Source organism: Hyperolius riggenbachi, chromosome 12, assembly GCF_040937935.1.
Source record: "Hyperolius riggenbachi isolate aHypRig1 chromosome 12, aHypRig1.pri, whole genome shotgun sequence".
Taxonomy (NCBI): Eukaryota; Metazoa; Chordata; class Amphibia; order Anura; family Hyperoliidae; genus Hyperolius; species Hyperolius riggenbachi.
Genome location: NC_090657.1, coordinates 99,846,296 through 99,868,877, shown reverse-complemented (window position 1 = coordinate 99,868,877; position 22,582 = coordinate 99,846,296). Strand labels below are relative to the sequence as shown.

Below are 22,582 nucleotides of genomic sequence, written 5' to 3'. Positions count from 1 at the left end.
TCAAAAGAGTGGCTTCAGGACAACTCTGAAAATGTCCTTGAGAAGCCCAGACTTGAGGCTGCTTTGCTTTCACAGTAAGACGTTACAGGCGCACGTTAGTGCAGCCTGTAACGCTCCCCAACGCACAGCAATGTAACTGCAATGGGCTGTTCACAGTGCCCACGTTGCGTTACATTGTTACGCTGCACGTCAATCTTAGAGTGCAGCATGCTATAGCGTTAGAGCGGCTTTGCCGCGTTAGCCTGCTTGCACAGGCGCAGTGATTAGCCACATGGCTAATTAATATTCACTGCACTGTGCTGACGTCACTGGCGGGACCACGTGATGCGGAGTGTTCCGCTCACGTGGTCTCCACCAGCGCATGCGTACTATAGTACGCATCACGGACGCATCAAAGAGCCACTTAACGCGGCTCTTTGCTAACGTCCTCTGCCACCACCACCATGCGTTGCGTTAGGTGCACGTTATGCGACCTTAAACGTAGCACCTAAAGCAACGTCTTAGTTTGTAAGTAGCCTGAAGCAGATTGAATATCTCTGGAGATCTTAAAATGGCTGTGCATCGATGCTTCCCATGTAACCTGACGGAGCTTAAGAGGTGCTGCAAAGAGGAATGGACGAACCTGGACAAGGATAGTTGTGCCAATCTTGCGGCATCATATTCAAAAAAACTTGAAGCTGTAATTGCTACCAAAAGGTGCATCGACAAAGTATTGAGCAAAGGCTGTGAATACTTATATACATGTGATTTCTATTGTTGCTTTTTTTTTTTTTATTTACCAAACCCTCAAGTAAACTTTTTCCTGTCATGTTCCCAAGCACTATTAGCCGGGAGCTCCACCTGGCTAATTCTGATTGGCACTCGACTATCACGGCTCTATTTTCCATATGTATCCATGTCAGCACGATCGGGTAAAACCCCGCCCCCTTTTACCCCCATAGGACCTATCTCTATAAATTTCTCCCGTTAGCTCCTCCTCCTCGTCTTTTTTTCGTCCTCGCAATCATCTCATCTACCTCCATGGACCGGTGCATCTGCTGGGACACTACTAGCAACATTCAAGTATTTGCCTCTTACCTTTACATAGGTTGGCCTCTCCTATGTGTCCCTACCGCCATAACTAAATGGCATGGCGCTGGGTTCCCTGATTCTGGCCTCAGGGTGCAGAGTGACTTTACCTATCCTCCTTCCTTGTCCTCTGTGGGTTTGTGTGCGGCGAATGGCCGCCGCCTCTGGTATCTGGGCTTGCTACGCGCCGAGCGGAAGTGCGGGCAACGTGGTTGTTGGCGTGCGCTCCACCATGCGTACCAGCGCTGTAGTCAGTATCCGCCCTCCGCGCTGAGGATTCGTCGGCGCCGAGATTCTAAGACTCCGCCCCTGACTTCTCATTCGTCTAGGGGTTAGGAGTCATTACGCGCTTCCCTCTGCCCTCCCCGAGCTTAGCCATTGGCTAGAGGGAGCGTGGAGGGGTATTTCTAGCCAGGCTCTGTCAGTCTCCGCGTGCATACCTTGGAGATAGGACGTTTCTCCTCTCAGCACGCGGAGACAACTTATATTACAGAGCCATGGCTGAAGCAGGTATTTAAGGGCACTATCTTTAGAATTATAAAGTTAGGAAGTGTATAGGATAACATACTTAGATATATATATATTTTATTTTACAGCAGACGCTGTAACCTCGGATCAGGAGCCCATAATGCCCAGGGAAAAAATACCAGACAATGACCAGTCGCAGAGTAAGAGGTAAGAGGGGAGTAAGTATTAACTCTGCGTTTTTTCCTCAGAAAAGAGTGCCTACTGATTGGCTTTCCATTTGCCATTCCAGCAACGACGGACGCAAGCAAAGACCTCGGACGAAGTCAAAGTCAAGATCAAGATCTAGATCTAAAGGATCATATAAGAATTATTCATCCTATAAAAGACGATCAAAATCAAGGAGGAGGTCACACTCCAGGAGACGATCTAGGTCCAGGAGACGTGACCGTAGCAGGTCGCCTAATAGGCGACATACGGAACATAGACATGCATCAAGGAAAAGATGCTGGGCATGTGGGGAGGATGTTATGCCAGGGAAATTGGTATGTCACATATGCTTCTATAGCATGACAAAGGAACCTGAACAACCAAAAGATATTGCTCTGATGATAAAGGAAGCAGTCCAAGAGTCAATGAATAACTATATAACATCTCTGCAGCCCCCACAGAGCACACAAATGGACACTGCAATGCAAGCAGTGAATGCCCAGGATTTAGATTATGAAGAGGAACAGTCTATCTCTGGATTCAATTTTAGTCTAGTACAGCCATTTATCAATGCGGTCAGAGAAGCCATTGAATGGCATCAAGATAAAGATGATGAGCAGCCCGGTACGAGCCAAAGGGAATATTATTCTCACCTGAAGAAGACGATTAAAGGATTCCCATTGTTTGAGACGATAAAGAGGAATGGAAGAAAGTAGATAAAAAGCCTAGTTTAGCTAACAGATTCAATAAATTATATCCTATGGAAGACGAGAACATGGCAAATATCGAGGATCCTCCTAAGGTTGACGCGGCAGTTTCCGGGCTGGCTAAACATGTTACGTTACCGAGAGACGATACAGCCTCTTTCAAAGATACTATGGATAAGAAAATGGACTCAGAATTAAGAAAATCGTATATTGCAGCAGGTGGAGCGTGCAAGCCAGCGGTTGCATTGACATCAGTAGCTGAAGCATTAAGAACCTGGATCCTTAACATAGAGGAAGCAATTAGAGCTGACGCAGATAAAGAAACCATCATATCAGCCTTGGACGATGTGAAAATAACGGCGGATTTCATGGGGGAGGCCGCCATAGACATACTAAGATGTTCAACTAGATCGATGCTGCATTCAGTCGTATCGAAAAGAGCGCTTTGGCTGAGAGGTTGGTCGGCCGACCAGACGTCCAGACAAGACTGGTGCAAAATTCCATATGATGGGAAGAATTTATTCGGTGAAGAGTTAGATACCGCTATTAAGAAAGTCACGGGAAAAGCAGGCATGATTCCCCAAGATCGGAAACCCCGGAGACAGGGATTTACACAGAGCTACAGACCGGGGAGAGAGTATAGAAGAAGCTGGCAAAGTTCACAATCTGCCTTAATGAAGTTAAATAAACAAAAGAAAACAAATCAGCAGTCGACTCAGAATAAGTCCTTTTGATGGTCAGTCCATCCAGACTTTGCCGGTGGGAGGAAGGTTATCGGCATTCAAGCAGGTCTGGATGGAAAATATAAGCAATGCGTGGGTGAAACAAACGATATCGGAAGGCCACCGCTGGAAATTCATACGCGACCCGCCAGATATAGTTCAGATCACAAGAATTCCAGGGGATCAGGAAAAAAGGAAATTGTTGATGGACTACATTCAAGAACTATCACTAAAGAGGGCGATAGTGGAAGTACCAGAGCATCAGAAAGGTCAGGGGGTGTACTCCCCCTTATTCTTTGTAAGGAAGAAAACCGGAGACCTACGGCCCGTTATGGACTTAAGAACATTGAATTCGTTTATCAAAAAGGAAAGCTTCAAAATGGAAACCCTTCAGACCGTTTCCAAAGTAATACTAATAAACGATTGGGCGCTATCAGTGGATCTCCAAGACGCATATTTACATATCATGATTCACCCACAGTTTCAGAAATACCTACGTTTCAAAGTAGGAGATATACATATGCAATTCCGATGCCTCCCTTTCGGGATTTGCACAGCACCGAGAGTCTTCACAAAGATCTTAGTCTCCCTAGTAGAACTGTTGAGAATACAGGGACTCAGACTCCACCATTACCTGGACGATCTACTACTACTAGATCAAAACAAAGACTCCATACTTCAACACAGACAGATACTTCTACAACATCTAGAGAAGTTCGGTTGGAAGATAAACACAGCAAAGAGCCAGTTGAACCCTACAAAAGACATAGTATTCTTAGGAGCGCATCTCCAAACAGACAAGAACTCGATTGGACTACCCCTGGAGAAAGCACACAAGTTAATACAAAAAATCCGGAGCACAATTCCGTGCACAACATTGACAGCAAGACAATGTCTCAGCTTGTTGGGCTCGATGACATCAAACATACCGATGGTAAGATGGTCCCAATGGCACTGCAGACAATGGCAAACCGGATTCCTAGCACAGTGGAAACCGGGGAGCATGAATCATACCATATTGATTACACGGGACATGAAAGACAGCCTACAGTGGTGGTTGAGTCTGGGAAATCTAGGGAGGAGCTTATCAATTCAAACATTATCACAGATCACTGTTACAACGGATGCCAGCAGCAAAGGTTGGGGAGCCCAATTACAATCCAAATCCATCCAAGGCCTCTGGAAGTCATCCCAGAGATAGGTTCCATCCAATGTTCTGGAAATCAGAGCGGCATTTATGGCTCTCAAAACGTTCAAGAAGGAACTAACACTCAAAGATGTACAACTTCAGATGGACAATCGTACAGCGGTGTCATATGTGAACAAACAAGGAGGAACAAAGTCAAAGAGTTTGATGAAGGAAATAACACCAATATTCAACCTAGCAGAGAATCTGTTTCATGGCCTGACGGCAGTGTACATCCCAGGCAAGGAAAACATCAAAGCAGATTACCTCAGCAGATCGACTCTAGATCACAACGAGTGGTCATTACATCAGGAAATATTCCAGAAAATATGCAACGATTTCGAGTATCCACAATTGGACTTGATGGCGACACACAGAAATACAAAATGCAGAAGGTTTATATCGAGACATTGGACGCCACAGGCGGAGTCAGTGGATGCTTTGTTGACCAAATGGACATTCAAAGTAGCATATGTATTTCCTCCGATAGCACTAATTCATCGTCTACTAATGAGACTGATCAAGGAGAATGTAACATTACTAGCAGTAATTCCTTATTGGCCGAGAAGACCCTGGTTCCCGCTATTATGGAGACTAAAGTTACAAGACCCGATAATGATTCCGGTAATACCCAATCTCTTAACGCAAGGGCCAATATCCCATCCAGACCCAACAAGGCTCAATCTTGCAATCTGGAAATTGAAAGGGGGAAACTCGAATCTCTAGGATGTTCAGAGAAGGTAATAGACACGATGCTAAAGGCAAGAAGTGCCTCTACGAATATCACATATCATAGAATCTGGGACAGGTTCAGAGAATTTGCCAATAAACAAAGTATCGACCCTCTTCGTCCGAATGTATCCGAGATATTACACTTTCTTCAGACAGGGCTGGAAAAAGGCCTTGCATATCGCACACTGAAAGTACAGGTAACGGCCTTGTCAGCGCTGACAGACGACAAGTGGGCTTTTCACCCACTGGTCGTCCAGTTTTTGAGGGGGGTCATTAAACAAAGACCCCCTACAAAAAACTTTTTCCCTAAATGGAATCTTCCACTGATACTAGATACACTAGCAGAAGCTCCATACTCACCATCGTCCAGCTGCTCACTGTTACAACTAACACATAAAACTGTGTTCCTAGTAGCAATCTCTTCAGCCCGAAGAGTATCTGAAATACAAGCTCTAGGATGGAAGGAGCCTTCACTCACGTTCTTCCCTGACAGAGTAGTGTTACGCCCCATTCAGCACTTTGTGCCCAAGGTAGCCACAGAATATCACTTCAATCAGGACTGGACATTGCCAACACTAAGAAATGATGAGATTTCGGATCCTCATCCGCTGGATGTGGGGGAAACATTAAAACTTTATTTGGAACAAACCAAAGAGCTCAGGAAAACTGAAAGACTCTTTATTATACCCTCCGGGTATAGGAAAGGGCAGGCGGCTTCATCAAGAACAGTGGCTAACTGGCTAGTTAAAACAATTCAGAATGCATACAAAATCAACAACTTGCCGCCACCAGAGCAGGTGACTGCACACTCGACAAGAGGCATGGCGGCGTCATGGGCCGCATTTACGAAAGTGTCCCCTGAGAAAATCTGTCAGGCGGCCAATTGGTCGTCCATGAACACTTTCATGAAACATTATAGGGTTGATCCCGCAGCAAATTCTACTTTACAATTTGGTACAAATGTATTGAGGTTAAATACGTTGTAAGTGTAAATAAATATTTTGCCAGCATTGCACCTCATCCCTCCCTGTGTATTATTACTAGTTAACTCCCGATCGTGCTGACATGGATACATATGGAATAAGGAAAATTGGATACTTACCTGCCGGTAATTTTCCTTTCCAGATGTATCCATGGCAGCACGAGGCTCCCCCCCTAGATTCGGTGAATACGAGGAGACTAGACGAGGAGGAGGAGCTAACGGGAGAAATTTATAGAGATAGGTCCTATGGGGGTAAAAGGGGGCGGGGTTTTACCCGATCGTGCTGCCATGGATACATCTGGAAAGGAAAATTACCGGCAGGTAAGTATCCAATTTTCCTTAATCAGGGCAGCACATACAAAGGAGATGGGGACAGCCCGCAGAGCAGCTCTCTGGTCCTGCATGTCAGCAGAGAGTATGAGAAGCATTGTGTACAGCACTGCTGCCCCATAGAGTTTGCTGCCTGAGTTACCATCATGCAAACCTAAATCATGTAATTCAGGTAGCAAACTCTAGGGTGCAGCAGCGCTTTTCACTGGTACATTGGACGATTTTTCTCACTCTCCCTCTGCTGCTGACACATGGACTGCAGAGCTGCAAGTGTGTGCATCCCGCCTATTAATTATATTTTGATGCTTCTCTGTTTGGCCCCACCTCTTTTCCTCATGCTGCTGCCATACTAGTCAAAGAGGAACTCCAGTGAAAATAATGTAATAAAAAAAGTGCTTTATTTTTACCATAATTATGTATAAATGATTTAGTCAGTGTTTGCCCATTGTAAAATCTTTTAAATCCCTGATTTACATTCTGACATTTATCACATGGTGACATTTTTACTGCTGGCAGGTGATGTAGCTTCTGCTTGCTTTTTCGACAGTTGGAAACAGCTGTAAACAGCTATTTCCCACAATGCAACAAGGTTCACAGACAGGAAACTGCCAGGAGTACCATGGTCCTCAGAGTTTCTTGTGGGAGGGGTTTCACCACAATATCAGCCATACAGAGCCCCCTGATGATCAAGTTTGTGAAAAGGAATAGGTTTCTCATGTTTCAAGTCTTGGTCACGTTTTCTCTTTAAGCTTCTTGTCTGAGAGGTGAGTGAGTGTGTCTGTCTGTCTATGTGTAAAGTGTGTCTCTGTGTTCCCCTGTGTGTGAGTGATTGTACACACAGCAGCACCCAGCAATAGTGTCAGAGGAGCACATTGATACTCTTCAAGGGTGTTGGAATTTGTACATCCTACAAAGGGTACTGAGAAACCACTATCAACTGGGGGGAGACTTGGAGGCCCATCAGCCAGCTCTGGGCAATTACTCAGTTTGCCCCTAAAGAATCGCTTTGCTCCAATGAAAGAGATGGCCTCTGTATTTTCCTGTCCCGCCCCACCCGTCAAATTTTTCATGCCATCCGGCTGGAAAGATGTTTAGAGCAGCACACTGCACGTTGTCATTATGGGGTGCTTTGTGTAACACCCTGAGGAAAAATGAATTTAATCATTTTTTTAAAAAGCTATAAAGTAAAGTGTGGAAAAAGTTATGAGCTGTAAATACTTTTCTGGATGCATAGGAGTGTTTAGCAAAGTGAATGATTTCTTCTCTCTTATGCATCTACAGCATGGTATAATTCCTTTCCCCTGTCCACTTATGTGGTTTAAAGGAGTCATCAGGCAAAGATTAGGATTAGCTGATTTACCTACCTGGGGGCTTTCTCCAGCCCCTTGCAGCTGTCTGTCCCACACTGACAGCCCTGTTCGCAGCCGCCGGCCCGGGGTCCCCACACAGTGCAGATGACTACCTCACCTCGAGGTCGTCCTTACTGCGCCTGCGTGAAGCGCTGCTGTCAATCAAGCCCACGTTGTCTGCGCCTGCATCCCCCAAACAGCAACGAAGTAAATATTTACCTACCGCGATCCTACACACTAGCGGCTCTTCATTCGGGTTAAGGCGGGAATAGCCGAACTCGATCATATCTACTCTACTGCACAGGTGCAAGGCCTTTGCCCCTGCACAGTAGAGCGGATATGAGCTAGTGCGCCTGCGCAGGACTGCAGTAGGTAAATATTACTCGCGCAGGCACACCCTTGCCAGCCTTTGTCGAGGGACTTTCAGGGGAGCCAGTGCTGGGGGGGGGGGGGAACCTCATTGGGACCCTGAATGTTCCCCCTCCCAAGGAAAGTATTCCCCAGAAGGTTGTTTTTTTTTTTTTTTAGTACAGAGTCTCTTTAAGGTATGTATCTGATTTTAATTAAAAACCGTCTTAAAGGACATTCAAGGTGGGAAAAAATGATGAGATATACAATTGTATGTATCCTCCTTCTCCTAGAAATGACTTTTTAATCATCCCAGTTATATTTTATATTTAAATCTAATTTTAATTTTTTTACTGTTTCATGGCCTCTTATTCATGACACACATTCATTGAAGTATGCCAGAGCTAAAATCTATGAACTATTGCCCCTTTTCAGCTATCAGAAGCCATTTTCTGCCAGGAAAGTGTTTTATCACAAAATGCCTCCAGTGTGAATGAGCCCTCAGGGCCCTTTTCCACCAGCGCGTTTGTGCTGGCTGAATCGCAAACCGCTAGCAATTTTACAATCGCTACGGTTTGCTTTTTAACATAGGAATCGCGGTAGGTCATTTCCACTACCGCGATTCATTTTTTACGCGAACGCGCGGCGGAGCGATATTTGCCGCGATTTTGCTATGCAGTGCATAGCAAAATCACGGCCGCAAAACGTCGGGGAATCGCCGGTTTTGCGATTCAGCAATCGCTAGCATTCACGCTAGCGACTGCAGGTGGAAAAGGGCCCTCACTGTTTTTTTTAGGGGGGGGGGGTGGAAGGGTTGCCTCTTCCATCCTAGTGCATTTATGTAGAAGCTGGCAGCTGGGCAGAGCATCAGATATACACTCATAAAAAACGTATCCCTTGCTCTGACCTCTGGCAGATGTGTGGTGAACAGTTGCAGCATCTAATTACCATTTTAGGATATATACTTCAGGCTTGCCGTTTCCACAGCTGTATTTTTTTTCACATGAAAAATAATGTGGTCACATAAAAACTGTGCAGCCACGGGCACCAGTCCAGATACAAGAAGTAGAAGAGAGATACGCATTTCTCTCTTCGTCTTTTGTCAGATTTCCAGTCTACAGTACTATTCTCAGTCAGTCGTCAGCGTCCACACCACGCAGCTCCTCAGCTTACCGCCAGCTCTGCCTCGCCTGAATACTACTACAACTCCCAGCACATCCTACACCCTTGTGACGCGATGTCACCGCGACTCGTCCCGGCTGGTGGGCGGAGCTGTCATGGCGGCTTCCTATTCAGAGGACTGAACGAGTTGTGATCGCAGGTAAGAGAACTGGATGAGACTGAAATGATGATGATGAAATATGATGTCCAGGCTCGGACTGAAGCTCTGTTGTGTATCAGAGGCAGAGAGAAGTGGCGATCTGCTTGTAAACCTGCACTCTAGGCTAATAAGCTGTGGCCACACACACCATACAATTCTTTAAATATCTTCAAATCAAACATAGCAATTAATTTTTCTCACTGATTGTAACAATTCATAAATCTGACCAATGAACCACACACACCTATGTTAAAAATGTTCCTCAATCATGAATAAAAAATAATTGAAAGCTCAGAAAAAATTGACTGGAACTGTACATGAAGTAATTAACAATCCATCACACACCATACAATTCTTGATAAAGTTGATCTGAAATTTCCAACATGTCCAATCTCCCAAAAAAAAGGAAATCCAATTACTCAATCCAAAATAAAAAAAAGTTCTCGATGTTTTGGGACAACCGATTATAATTATCAAATTGGTGAAACATTGGATCTTTTAATTGTATGGTGTGTGGCCACCTGCAGCCTATACAGAAGAAGCTCCACACAAATCATCAATTGATACATCAAAACAAACCAGAAAATAAAGTTTTATTTACAAAAAAGGAAATTTGAGGCAGAATAGTTAGTATTAGTCTTTCTGGTGTCTCATTGTAATCTGTAAAGAACAACAGTGTAATAGTTTAAATTTTGTTATAAATATTCTATATATTTATAATATTGTGGTCATGCGACCACTGTTTCAGTACCGCAGAATAAGGTTTGGCATGCCTGGTTGTCTGTATCATGTCCCTTACTTTAGGCACTGCCTCCCCTTTTGTCGAATACAGTTTTACTTTGCTTATGCTTTTTAAGATTTCTGTATTTTTGTTAATGAAATCTTTGTTTCACACCATCAGTAGTCTAGGGCTATATACAGTGGCTTGCAAAAGTATTCGGCCCCCTTGAAGTGTTCCACATTTTGTCATGTTACTGCCACAAACATGAATCAATTTTATTGGAATTCCACATGAAAGACCAATACAAAGTGGTGTACACTAGAGTTGGGCGAACTGTTAGCGCAACTGCAGCCGAACTGTTCGGCTGCCCAACCTGTCATGTGGCTGTGGCTCTTACTACTTCCGGGTCGCAATGACCCGGAGTAGTACGTCTGCGCTGGCCCGGCGGAGCGCGTCCTAGATCGCACTCCTGTTGCCGGGCACTCTCTGCGCATGTGTGTGTGACGTCACTCATGATGTCACACACATGCGCAGAGAGTGCCCGGCAACGGGAACGCGATCTAGGACGCGCTCCGCCGGGCCAGCGCAGACGTACTACTCCGGGTCATTGCGACCCGGAAGTAGTAAGAGCCACAGCCACATGACAGGTTGGGCAGCCGAACAGTTCGGCTGCAGTTGCGCTAACAGTTCGCCCAACTCTAGTGTACACGTCAGAAGTGGAACGAAAATCATACATGATTCCAAACATTTTTTACAAATTAATAACTGCAAAATGGGGTGTGCATAATTATTCAGCCCCCTGAGTCAATACTTTGTAGAAAAACCTTTTGCTGCAATTACAGCTGACAAAATGTGGACACCTTCAAGGGGGCCGAATACGTTTGCAAGCCACTGTATTTCTATTCTGTTGCCATCAGTTTTAGGCGGGGCTCACACTGCCATAAAAATTGTTCTGCTTATGGGAGCAGAACTGATTGGATCACTGGGCATACGAACATATCCTACGCAAGGGAATCAGATCTGTTTACATGTCTTGTTTATTCGGTTCCGATGAGCTGAACTAGAGGTTGGACAGTGTCCAATAATTCCAGATACAGAGATGGATCATTGATGCATATGGAAACCTATGAGACTGTTCACTTTACTCACCTGTAAGACAAGAAATAGAAAAACTCAACGCCCCAGTGGTGCAGTATGTACTGATCAATGAAAGAATGTGATGAATATGAAATATATACAAGTGTAGGTCTCCTGCAGGGCAACCACAACTTAGGCAGGTGTGGATGATAAACCTGTATGCGCTCTCTATATTAGGAAAGAAAGATGGAGATTCATCCCTCCACCAAGGGTGGATAACTATAGCAATTGAGATCGGTGGTACAGAGGCGCCAGGTAGAGTAAAACAAAATTCGTTAAAAGCCATTAAAGAGAGTCTGAAGACTTTTGGCTTCAGACTCTTTTTTAAAGGGAGGTAGTGTTGGACTTACCCCCAGGTAGTCAGACACAGGTTGTCAATTTTTAAAAATTAGTTCTTTATTGATAAAGAGAAACACAGCAACAACAATGACTTGCAACACGTTTCGCGGGCATACCCGCTTCCTCAGGCAAAAACAATGTGGAAGTATTTATACATTTTAACTGGATTATATGGACTCCTGGTGGGCGTCCTTTGACCTGGACATACTGCGCTGCACATGCACAGTATTCCCTATTGGGCTTCCTGTGATGGCACTTGCCAGTGGAGCGTGCTCACGCCAGCCTTAGGAGGACTTACCCAGCGTGCGCATGCACCACCAGATAAAGGTGATTTTTTTTTTTTTGTGGAGGGGTGGTGGTGGTGGTGGTAGTGTTCACATATGGGGTGCAGCAGCAGAATTGTTACTGTAGAACTAGAAAAACTGGTGGAGGCAGAATTTGCTGGATCTTTGTGAGCAGAAGAATTAGAATCAGAATTGTTTTATTTCGCCAAGCATGACTGGGTCGTGCTCGGAATTGGGTTTGGCACAATACATAGCTCCAAGAGGTGCACAGGCAGAAAGCAGAGAAGAGCATTACAATACAATAAGGACATGGCAGTAAAAAAACATCATACTCAAGAAAGAGGGAATGTATGTACACAATATACGTTCAGAAGTATACATTCAGCGGCCGTATGCATTTTTCCAGTGCCCTGCTGGAGTCTGGCCAGGGTGCAGGGACAAAGTCCAATGAGTTAGGAGTGATGGCAGGTTGCTTCAAAAAGCGTATTTAATTTCAGTCCGCTACTGTGCCGGTGGTAAGGCACAGATAGGGTGGGAGAATGTTAAAGGGAAGGTTCAGGGAATGCATAAAAAAAATAAAAATCCAAATCCACTTACCTGGGGCTTCCTCCAGCCCGTGGCAGGCAGGAGGTGCCCTCGGCGCCGCTCCGCAGCCTCCCGGTGGCCTCCGGTGGCGAGCCCAACCTGGTAAGGCCGGCTGCCAGGTCGGGCTTCTTCTGTGCTCCAAAGTGCGTGTCACTCGTGCGCCCTGATGTCATCGGACGTCTTCCGGGCTGTACTGCGCAGGCTCAGAACTACTGAGCCTGCGCAGTACAGCCCGGAGGACGTCCGATGACGTCAGCGCGCACGAGTGACACGCACTTTGGAGTGCAGAAAAAGCCCGACCTGGCAGCCGGCCTAGCCAGGTCGGGCTCGCCACCGGAGACCACCAGGAGCCTGCGGAGCGGCGCCGAGGGCACCTCCTGCCTGCCACGGGCTGGAGGAAGCCCCAGGTAAGTGGATTTGGATTTTTATTTTTTTTATGCATTCCCTGAACCTTTCCTTTTAAGGGAGTTTAGGAGGCTGACGGCCGCAGGGAAGAAGGAGTTCTTGTGTCTGGTGGTCTTAGTGGGGATGGCTCGAAGTTTGCGGCCCAATGGTAGTGGGGTGAAGAAACAGTGGCCTTGGTGTGAGGGGTCACTTGCGATCTTCAGCGCCCTAGCACGCAGTCTCGTGTTATGCAGGAGGTGAAGTGGAGGCAGGGGTCTCCCTATGATCCTCTCCGCGGACCTGATGATCCTCTGTAGTTTGTGTCTGTCCATGGCAGTGGCTCCCGCGTACCAGACCAGGATGGAGGAACAGAGGATCGATTCAATGGTGGCGGAATAGAAACATGTTAGGATCTCCTGTGCCATGCCGAACTTCCGCAGTTGGCGGAGGAAGAACAGCCTCTGCTGGGCCTTCCGCTGGGTTGCCATAATGTTGGCCTTTAACTGAGATCGCTGGAGATGGTAGTGCCCAGAAGACGAGCACAGGACACTCTGGCCACCTCGGCGCCGTCAATGTAGATGGGAGGCGGAGTGGGCGCAGACTTTCTAAAGTCAACTATTAGCTCGACAGTTTTGGCTGTGTTGAGCACCAGCCTGTTCTCTATGCACCAGTGGCATATTCTCTCCACCTGCTGCTGATACTCCTGGATATTGTCCTTGGTGACGAGGCCAACAATGGTGGTATCGTGGACAAATTATATGACTTTGACAGAGTCCGCCGTGGATCTACAGTTATTTGTGTAGAAGGAGAACAGCAGCGGGGACAGGATGCAGCCCTGGGGTGCCCCAGTGTTGGTTGTCATTTCTCTGGAGTAGCTGTCCCCCAGTCTGACAACTTGGGAGCTCTTAGTAAGAAAGCCCGTGATCCATAAGCGCAGGGTGGGGTGGACCCCAAGTGTGGCCAGGACATTTTGAAGGATGTGTGGGCATATAGTGTTAAAAGCTGAGCTGAAGTCCAGTAGCAGAACTCTGGCATACGCATCTGGTCTGTCGAGGTGGTTAAGGATGTATTCCAGACAGATGTTTAGGGCGTCATCAGTAGACCTATTTGCCCTGTAGGTGAACTGGAGTGGGTCCAGAAGGGGCAGGGTGGATAGCTTGAGGATGGATAAGACCACTCTCTCTAGTGACTTCATGATGACAGACGTCAGGGCCATCACCACATGCTGACATGTTTCGGACGTTACACGTCCTTAATCATAGCATAGTGTAACGTCCGAAACACGTCAGCATGTGGTGATGGATTTTAGCTTGCCATGTACGTGATTGAATAAAGCAAAGTTGGTTTCCACTGACTTGGTGCGGAATCCACTTTCTATTGTACTGTCTCTCGAACCTGCAGTAGAATTTGCTTAGTTCTTCGGCTAACTCAGAGCTGGGTGATGCATGTTGCGGTGGGGGCTTGTAGTTGGTGGCGGTCTTGAGGCCTAGTCACACAGCACGGGAGTCGTTCGAGCACAGGTTCTGCTTCATCCTCTCAGCGAACTCCTTTTTTGCGGCTCTCAGCTCTCGTTTCAGAGTGTTCCTTGCCTTCCTGTAGTCCTCTTGTTGCCCTCCTTGTGTGCCGCCTCCTTGCGTTTTCGCAGTAGCTGTAGCTTGTTGGGGAACCACGGTTTATTTGGGTAGACTTTGAAGAATCTAGTTGGGACGCAGGAGGCCTCGCAGAAGCTGATATACGAGGTGACGTTATCCGCCCACTCGTCCAGGTCAGGGGCTGCCAGGGATTTCCAGTCCATACAGTCAAAGCAGGCTTGAAGGTTGAGCTTAGCCTCTCTTGACCATACCTTTGAGGACTTCACAACCGGTTTTGTAGATTCCAGGAGCCTCCTGTAGGTGGGGATGAGATGAACAACGCAATGGTCAGAGGAGCCAAGCGCCGCCCCGGAGGTAGCCTTGTGGGCATCCTTCAGTGGCGTGTAGCAATGATCAAGTGTGTTCGGGCCTCTGGTGGGACAGGCAACATGCTGATGGTAGCGTGGCAGCTCTTGTCGGAGATTTGCTTTGTTGAAGTCACCCATAACGATGAACAGTGAGTCTGGGAGGGATGTTTCCCACTGCGATATGATGTCGCTAAGGGTACTCAGGGCGGATTTGGCATCAGCCACAAGGACACTCCGACAAGGACATAGGAGGAGAACTCCCGTGGTGAGTATGCCGGGCTGCAGTTCACGATTAGAAGTTCTAGGTCCGGGGAGCACCTCCTGTCGAGTACTGGTGGGGTGGGGCACCATGTGGAGCTGACATAGAAGCAGATGTCACCGCCTCTTTCTATGAGGCCGAAGCCTGGAAGGAGTAGGGCGTTCTCCGGGATGTTCTCATGCAGCCAAGTCTTCGTGAAGCAGAGTACTGGGGTGTTCTTCCCCAGTTCCCACCTGCCGCAGAGGAGACGTAGTTCATCCAATTTGTTAGGGAGAGAGCGGACATTTGCCTGGAGAACCGAGGGGATAGCTGACCTCAGGCCCCTCCTCTTGAGCAGCTGAACAAGCTAACACTCATTCCACTTGCTGGGCCTGGAAGCTATCCTCAGTCCTATAAATGTGGGAAGACTTCAAGTCTTTATTTGTATTTAATTAAGTAATACAATGATCTAGATTTCTTACCTTTAAGCGCAACGGTTGGCTTAAAAAATCCAGAATGGCCTTGTGGAGTTCTCTGAGAATACCCGGGGCACCAGCAGAAGTCCAGGCCTCGAGAATACAGGTAATATTCCCTTTTTTTAATGCTCCATTTGCTACAGATTACACAGAAAATACTGGCACAACATTTCTCCTGCCCTTTGTCAAATGCTCCTCGGTTGTGTTTGTTGGATAGCACTGTTTTAACTGGAGTTTCCAATTCAATTATGCATCCTGTTCATACTCAACCAAAGGAAAAGATACTGGTCCTGCTCATGGGTAAAGGCTCCTATAGTTTCTGTCTGTCTGTTCTAGGAGACACAGCAAACCTGGCTATGGCACGTATTGATGTGCCATACTGGAGGAGTTGGACTACTGCAGTTAACATAGTAGCAGCCGCCCTACTGAAGTATTGCAGTTGCTCTACTTCACATCGTGCGGCATATGAAAGGAGCGTCTGTAACATTGGAGCGCATGCTATGCAGTACTACCGCATGTAGCATGTGCGTGCTGATTTTTAACTTGCGCTGCTGAATTTTAACTCGTGCTGCTACAGCAACGCTGATTAATGAATCAACCCCATGATGAGATAAACGTGTATGTACAGTGCAAAACATATAAAAAAAACAGGCTGTTTTACTTGTTTTATTTTAGCGACTGAAAGAGTTAATTTTTCGGCATGGAAGTGTCTGAGTTGTTGTTTGGGGAATAGAGATGGTCGCTGGATTCCGCGGAATTAAGATTTCCACGATTCCACCCGGAATTTGGTGATTTCGGTTCCGTTGCAACGGAACAGAATTGCTATAGTACTATGGCGGAATTTCCGCGGAAAAATGTGGAATTCCACGGAATGCAAAATTTTTTTGCCACCAAACGGATTTTTGCTTAAAAATAAGAATTTCTGCCCGACAGACTTACAAATTCTTCCCTCCCTTCTCCCTCCCTTCCTCCTCCTTCCTCCTCCTCCCTCCTCCTCCTCCTTCCGCCTCTTTATCCTCCTCTCTTGTCTTCCAGGGAATTGTAGGATGTGAAAAGCCAGCTCACATACATTGGCCAGGAATCGAACCCAGGCCTACCGCTTGGAAGGCAGCTATCCTCACCATTATACCACCAACACTACACAATACAATGCTACATGCTGAAGCCAGCCTAGCATGTACCATTGTGAGATACCCAAGAGAAAAATGAGCTTACTTAGGGAATTGTAGGATGTCAAAAGCCAGCTCACATACATTGGCCAGGAATCGAACTCAGGCCTACCGCTTGGAAGGCAGCTATCCTCACCATTATACCACCAACACTACACACTACAATGCTACATGCTGAAGCCATTTTAGCAAGTACCATTGTGATATACCCAAGAGAAAAAATGAGCTCTCTCTCTCTCTCTCTAGGACTTGATGCCATCGAACTGAATTTTCAGCTTAAAACCATCAACTGATACCGGCAGAATTTCACAGGCAATTTCGGAATTCCGCCGGATTGAAAAAGCAATTCCGTTGCAACCAAACGGAACGGAATGACCATTTTCCGCCTAAAATTGCAGAAAATAAAATTCCGCTGAAAGCGGTGACCATCCCTACTAGAGAGAGAGAGAGAGAGATTAATCTACATGGCTATCTGGGGTTCTCTTCAGACAACTGTTGAACACAAAAGTCATTGAAAAGATGTTCAAGTATATTCAGGTCTGGGGACTGAGATGGCCATTCCAGAATGTTATACTTGTTCCTCTGCATGAATGCCTTAGTGGATTTTGAGCAGTGTTTATAGTCCAGGCGCAGCTTCAACTTTGTCACTGATTCCTGGACATTGGTCTACAGAATCTGCTGATACTGAGTGGAATCCACGTGTCCTTCAACTTTGACAAAATTCCCAGTCCCTGCTCTGGCCACACAACCCCACAGCATGATGGAACCACCACCATATTTTCCTGTAGGTAGCAGGTGTTTTTCTTGGAATGCTGTGTTGTTTTTCCTTCATGCATAACACCCCTTGTTATGTCCAAATAACTCAATTTTAGTTTCATCAGTCCACAGCACCTTATTCCAAAATGAAGCTGGCTTGTCCAAATGTGCTTTAGCATACCTTAAGCGGCTCGGTTGGTGCTGCGGGCGGAGAAAAGGCTTCCTCTGCATCACTCTTGCATGCAGCATCTCCTTGTGTAAAGTGCGCCAAATGGTTAAACAATGCACACTGACTCCACCTGCAGCAAGATGATGTTGTAGGTCTTTGGTGCTGGTCTGTGGGTTGTCTCTGACTGTTCTCACCATTCGTTGCTTCTGTTTATCCAATATTTTTGTTGGTCTGCCACTTCGAGCCTTAACATGAACTGAGCCTGTGGTCTTCCATTTCCTCAATATGTTCCTAACTGTGGAAACAGACAGCTGAAATCTCTCAGAAAGCTTTCTGTATATTTCCCCTAAACCATGATGGTGAACGATCTTTGTCTTCAGGTCATTTGAGAGTTGTTTTGAGACCCCCATGTTGCTACTCTTCAGAGAAAATTAAAAAAGGAGGGAAACTTACAATTGATCCCCTTAAATACTCTCTCATAATTGGATTCACCTGTGTATGAGGTCAGGGGTCACTGAGCTTACCAAGCCAATTTGAGTTCCAATAATTAGTTCTAAAGGTTTTGGAATCAATAAAATGACAAATGCCCAAATGTATGCCCCTGCCTAATTTTATTTAACCACTTCAGTGGTTTTTCACCTTATGCCTCCGAGTAAATTGAGGAGTCGGAAGATTTTTGTACTGACTCCACAGCCCTGCAAGAAGATCATAAGACTCCTTTTGGTGGTGAATTTGCAACCTGTGATCTGCTCCAGTCAGTTGTTTGTACCACTCTATTGCCAAAGTAAACCTTTTTGTAAACTTATTTTAAACAACACCTCAAGTGAGAGGGATATGAATGCTGCCATATTTATTTCCTTTTAAACTATACCAGTTCCCTGGCAGTCTTGCCAATCCTCTCCTTCTAATATTTTTAGCCATAAACATGGAACAAGCATGCAGATCAAAAGTTTCTAACAAAAAATTGACTTTAGCTGCATGCTTGCTTCAGGTTTGTGATTCAGACACTATTGATGCAGGACTGCCCTGTGTAACGATCGGTGTCGGCACACAGAGAGAATCTGATTATTGGTGATCTGCAGTATCACCAAGAATACAGATCTATAACTGATTATGGATGATCTGCAGAATCACCAATAATACAGATATAGTACTAACCTCTGGACACCTATAAATATATATTGTGAGTGTTTGGTGTAACAGTATGACTTTGAGTGAACCACCTGACGAGCAGGTGATCCTAGGCAATACAGAAGACACTGCTATAGAGAGTACAGAAACCTTCCTGCAGCCTGAGACTCTCCAAGGGGTGGAGTCAGGCTGAAGGTAGGAAGGACTAGAGAGTGAGTGACACCTGAAGGTGGATGTCACTGACTGATCTGGAGACTATCTCTTTAGTGGGGAGAGATAGTTCTCGAGGTCGGGCAAGCCAGGTCGGCAACACACGGACAGACAAAGTACAAAGACAGAAGGCTGATTCGGTATCCTAGGCAGGCAGGGTTTGGCAACGGAATATCAGATATGCGTGGTACCGAATCAGAAAGCAGAGGGATAGTCAGGAAAGCAACAGGTCATAACAAATATCAAACAATGCCTAGTCTTGGGTGTGAGGTCCGTGGTCTCTACACCCTGGAACTAGTCTGATGAATAACAGAATGATAACACAAGTTCCCTAGTCTTGGGTGTGAGGTCCGTGGTCTTTACACCCTGGAACTAGTCTGATGAATAACAGAATGATAACACCTGTTCCCTAGTCTTGGGTGTGAGGTCCGTGGTCTCTACACCCTGGAACTAGTCTGATGAATAACAGAATGATAACACAAGTAATCTGGCTCAGTGTGAATTCCCAGGTCCTCCTAGGTTCAAACACACTGTTGGATCTGACTAAGGTTTGAGTGCTTCCACGTAGTGTTCGCAACGGCAGACAACTTGAGAGTGGCCAGCTGCAACCATATATAGTGCATTGCTCTCTGGCGCCACCCTGAAGTGATCAACCAATGGCTACCAGCTCTGAGGTCAGCTGACCGGCCTGGTCAGCTGATCCCTCCTTGGCCATCATAAAAGTTCTGCCTTTCAGCGCGCGCGTATTCCTAAACCTGTGTGAACTAACAGGCTCAGCCACACTAGCTGCACGCTGCTGCGTGCAAACCGCCACGCTAGACGCTGTCGTTACATGCGGCAGCTTTTCTGCGTTCTGCCATGTCACTAGATGCACGCTTCCGCGTGCAGACCGCCGCGTCGGACGCGGAATCAGCTGCCTTGCTGTCAGTACACGCGGCGGCTTTTCCGCGTTTTCTCACAGTACAATCCCCCCCCCCCCCCCCCCCCGAGGAGTGGACTCCGGGCATCTCCTACCCGGCTTCCCAGGATGCAAGTTATGGAATTCCTTTTTCAACTCCTCTGCGTGCATACGACAGTCTGGCACCCAAGTTATTTCCTCAATGCCATACCACTTCCAGTGAACCAAATACTGCACGGAGTTCTGCGCAAGCCGTGAGTCCAGAATCTTCTCAATTTCATACTCAGGTTGGTCATCAATCAACACAGGGGGGGGGGGGGGGAGAGAGGAATCCAGGTGCACTGCCGGCTTGAGCAAGGACACATGAAATGATCTCACACCTCGCATGCTGGTAGGGAGATCAATGGCATAAGTGACATTATTGATTTTCCTGGTTACTGGAAAAGGACCCACAAATCTAGGACCCAACTTGGGTGACAGTTGCTTTAGAGCCAAATGTCGAGTGGACACCCAGACCAAGTCTCCTGGAAAAAATTCCCATTCAATGGACCGTCTCTTGTCAGCCTGTTTTTTCTGGTTCTGAAAAGCCCTCCCCAGATTTTTTTCAACCAATTCCCCAAATCTGTTTTAAAGACTTCTGCCAGCTCTCTAGTGCTGGAAATGAGGTAGAAGCCACTGGCAATGGGGTGAACTTAGATAACCTTCCCGTCACCACCTGAAATGGGAAAAATCCTGAGGAACTCTTCAGATTGTTGTGTGCAAATTCTGCAAACGGCAAAAATTTGACCCAGTCGGTTTGTGCATCTGCAACATAACACCTCAGAAACTGTTCCAGAGACTGGTTCGTTCTTTCGGTCTGGCCATTGGTCTGTGGGTGGTAGCCTGATGAGAAAGAAAGCTCCATGTCTAACTGATGGCAGAATGCCCTCCAAATCTTGGAAACAAATTGGACTCCCCGATCTGACACTATATTTTCCGGAATGCCATGCAGCTGGAAAACATGCTGGATGAAGAGATCGGCCAATTCCTGGGCCGAGGGGAGTCCTTTCAGGGGGACAAAATGGGCCATCTTACTGAATCGATCGACTACCACCCAAATGACCGTCATGCCCTCAGACCTGGGGAGCTCGCCCACAAAATCCATGGACAAATGGGTCCATGGTTCACTCGGGACTGGCAGAGGCTGTAATGTTCCAACAGGTGCCTGACGGGAGGGTTTGCTCCTAGCACACACTGCACATTCCCTCACCTACTCCTTGCAGTCAGTTGCCAATGACGGCCACCAAGCACATCTAGCAATGAGATCTTGAGTTCTGGTGGCCCCAGGATGCCCAGCATTCTTGTGGGAATGGAACAGCTGCAATATTTGTAAGTGAAAAGGCAATGGTACAAACATGACCCCCTCAGGCTTCCCCTCTGGTACATCTTGTTGGAACGGACCCAGCGTGACTGACCAGTCTTTCCAGGTCTCAGTGGCTGCCAGAACCATCTTTTGAGGAACAATGATTTCTGGGTCTGAGGGCTGTGCTGTTTCGGGCTCAAAACATCTGGACAAGGCATCAGCCTTGATGTTCTTACTACCAGGGGTATACGTGATTATAAATCTGAATCTTGAGAAAAATAATGACCACCGGGCCTGTCGGGGGCTAAGTCTCTTAGCGCCTTCAATGTACTCCAAATTCTTGTGGTCAGTGTAAACCCTAATGGTATGTTCTTGCCCTTCTAGCCAATGTCGCCATTCCTCAAAGGTATAACGATCGGTGTAACACAGAGAGGGTCTGATTATTGGTGATCTGCAGTATCGCCAAAAATACAGATATATACCTGATTATTGATGATCTGCAGTATCACCGATAATCAGATATATTACTAACCTCTGGACACCTGAGAAATATGAGTGTTTGTTGCAACAGTAATAATTTGAGAACAATATCAGGAGGACAGGTACAAAGGCAGTAAGGAATACTGCACTAGGGAATGAGTACCTTTTAGCAGCCTGAGAATCTCCCGCAGGGAGGAGTCAGACTGGGAGAGGAAAGGACCAGAGCGTGAGTGACACCAATAGGAGGATGTCACTGACTGATCTGTGAACTATCTCTAAACTGAGGAGGTAGTTCTCAAGGTCGGGCAAGCCAGGTCGGCAACACACGGACATACAAAGTACAAAGACAGGAGGCTGATTCGGTAATCCTAAGGCACGCAGGGTTTGGCAACAGAGTATCAGATATAGCGAAGTACCGAATCAGTGAACAGAAGAGTGGTTAGGAAAGCAGTAAGTCATAACAGATAATAAACAATGCCTAGTCTTGGGTGTGAGCTCCGTGATCATCAACACCCTGGAACTAGTCTGACATATAACAGAATGGTAACACAAGTCCCTAATCTTGGGTGTGAGGTCCTTGATCATCAACACCCTGGAACTAGTCTGCACCCGGTATATATAGTACAGCACTCTCCAGCGCCTCCCCTAAGTGCTGGACCAATGGGAACTGGTTGAATTGTCAGCTGACCGGCTTGGGCAGCTGACTCCCTTCTGGCTGTCATAAAAGTTCTGCCTCTCAGCGCGCGCGCGTCCTTCTGAACCTGTGTGGACTATCAGTCCCAGCCACACCAGACCTGTGTTGCGTACCACCCGCCGCGCTGGACGCGGAACCAGCCGCACCGCTATCAGGGCATGCAGCGGTTTCTCCGCGTTCAGCCATACTGGCAGATGTAGGCCTACGCGT

General features: G+C 46.7%; 2 protein-coding genes across 11 annotated transcripts in view; one reads left to right on the top strand and one right to left on the bottom strand.

Moving 5' to 3' along the window:
- The window catches only part of THRA (thyroid hormone receptor alpha), a 1,122,562-nt gene extending 1,113,189 nt beyond the window's left edge, over positions 1-9,373 (bottom strand). For 5 of the 10 annotated variants that reach the window (XM_068262433.1, XM_068262435.1, XM_068262438.1 and 2 more), the window contains exon 1: positions 9,273-9,371. The gene's annotated coding sequence lies outside the window, so the exon portion shown is untranslated. Of the gene's footprint in view, positions 1-9,047; positions 9,099-9,272 lie in introns of those variants that run through there. The other 5 variants (XM_068262437.1, XM_068262434.1, XM_068262439.1 and 2 more) reach the window with 2 other exon arrangements.
- The window catches only part of MED24 (mediator complex subunit 24), a 98,357-nt gene continuing 85,087 nt past the window's right edge, over positions 9,313-22,582 (top strand). The window contains exon 1 of the mRNA XM_068262432.1: positions 9,313-9,420. The gene's annotated coding sequence lies outside the window, so the exon portion shown is untranslated. The remainder of the gene's footprint in view (positions 9,421-22,582) is intronic.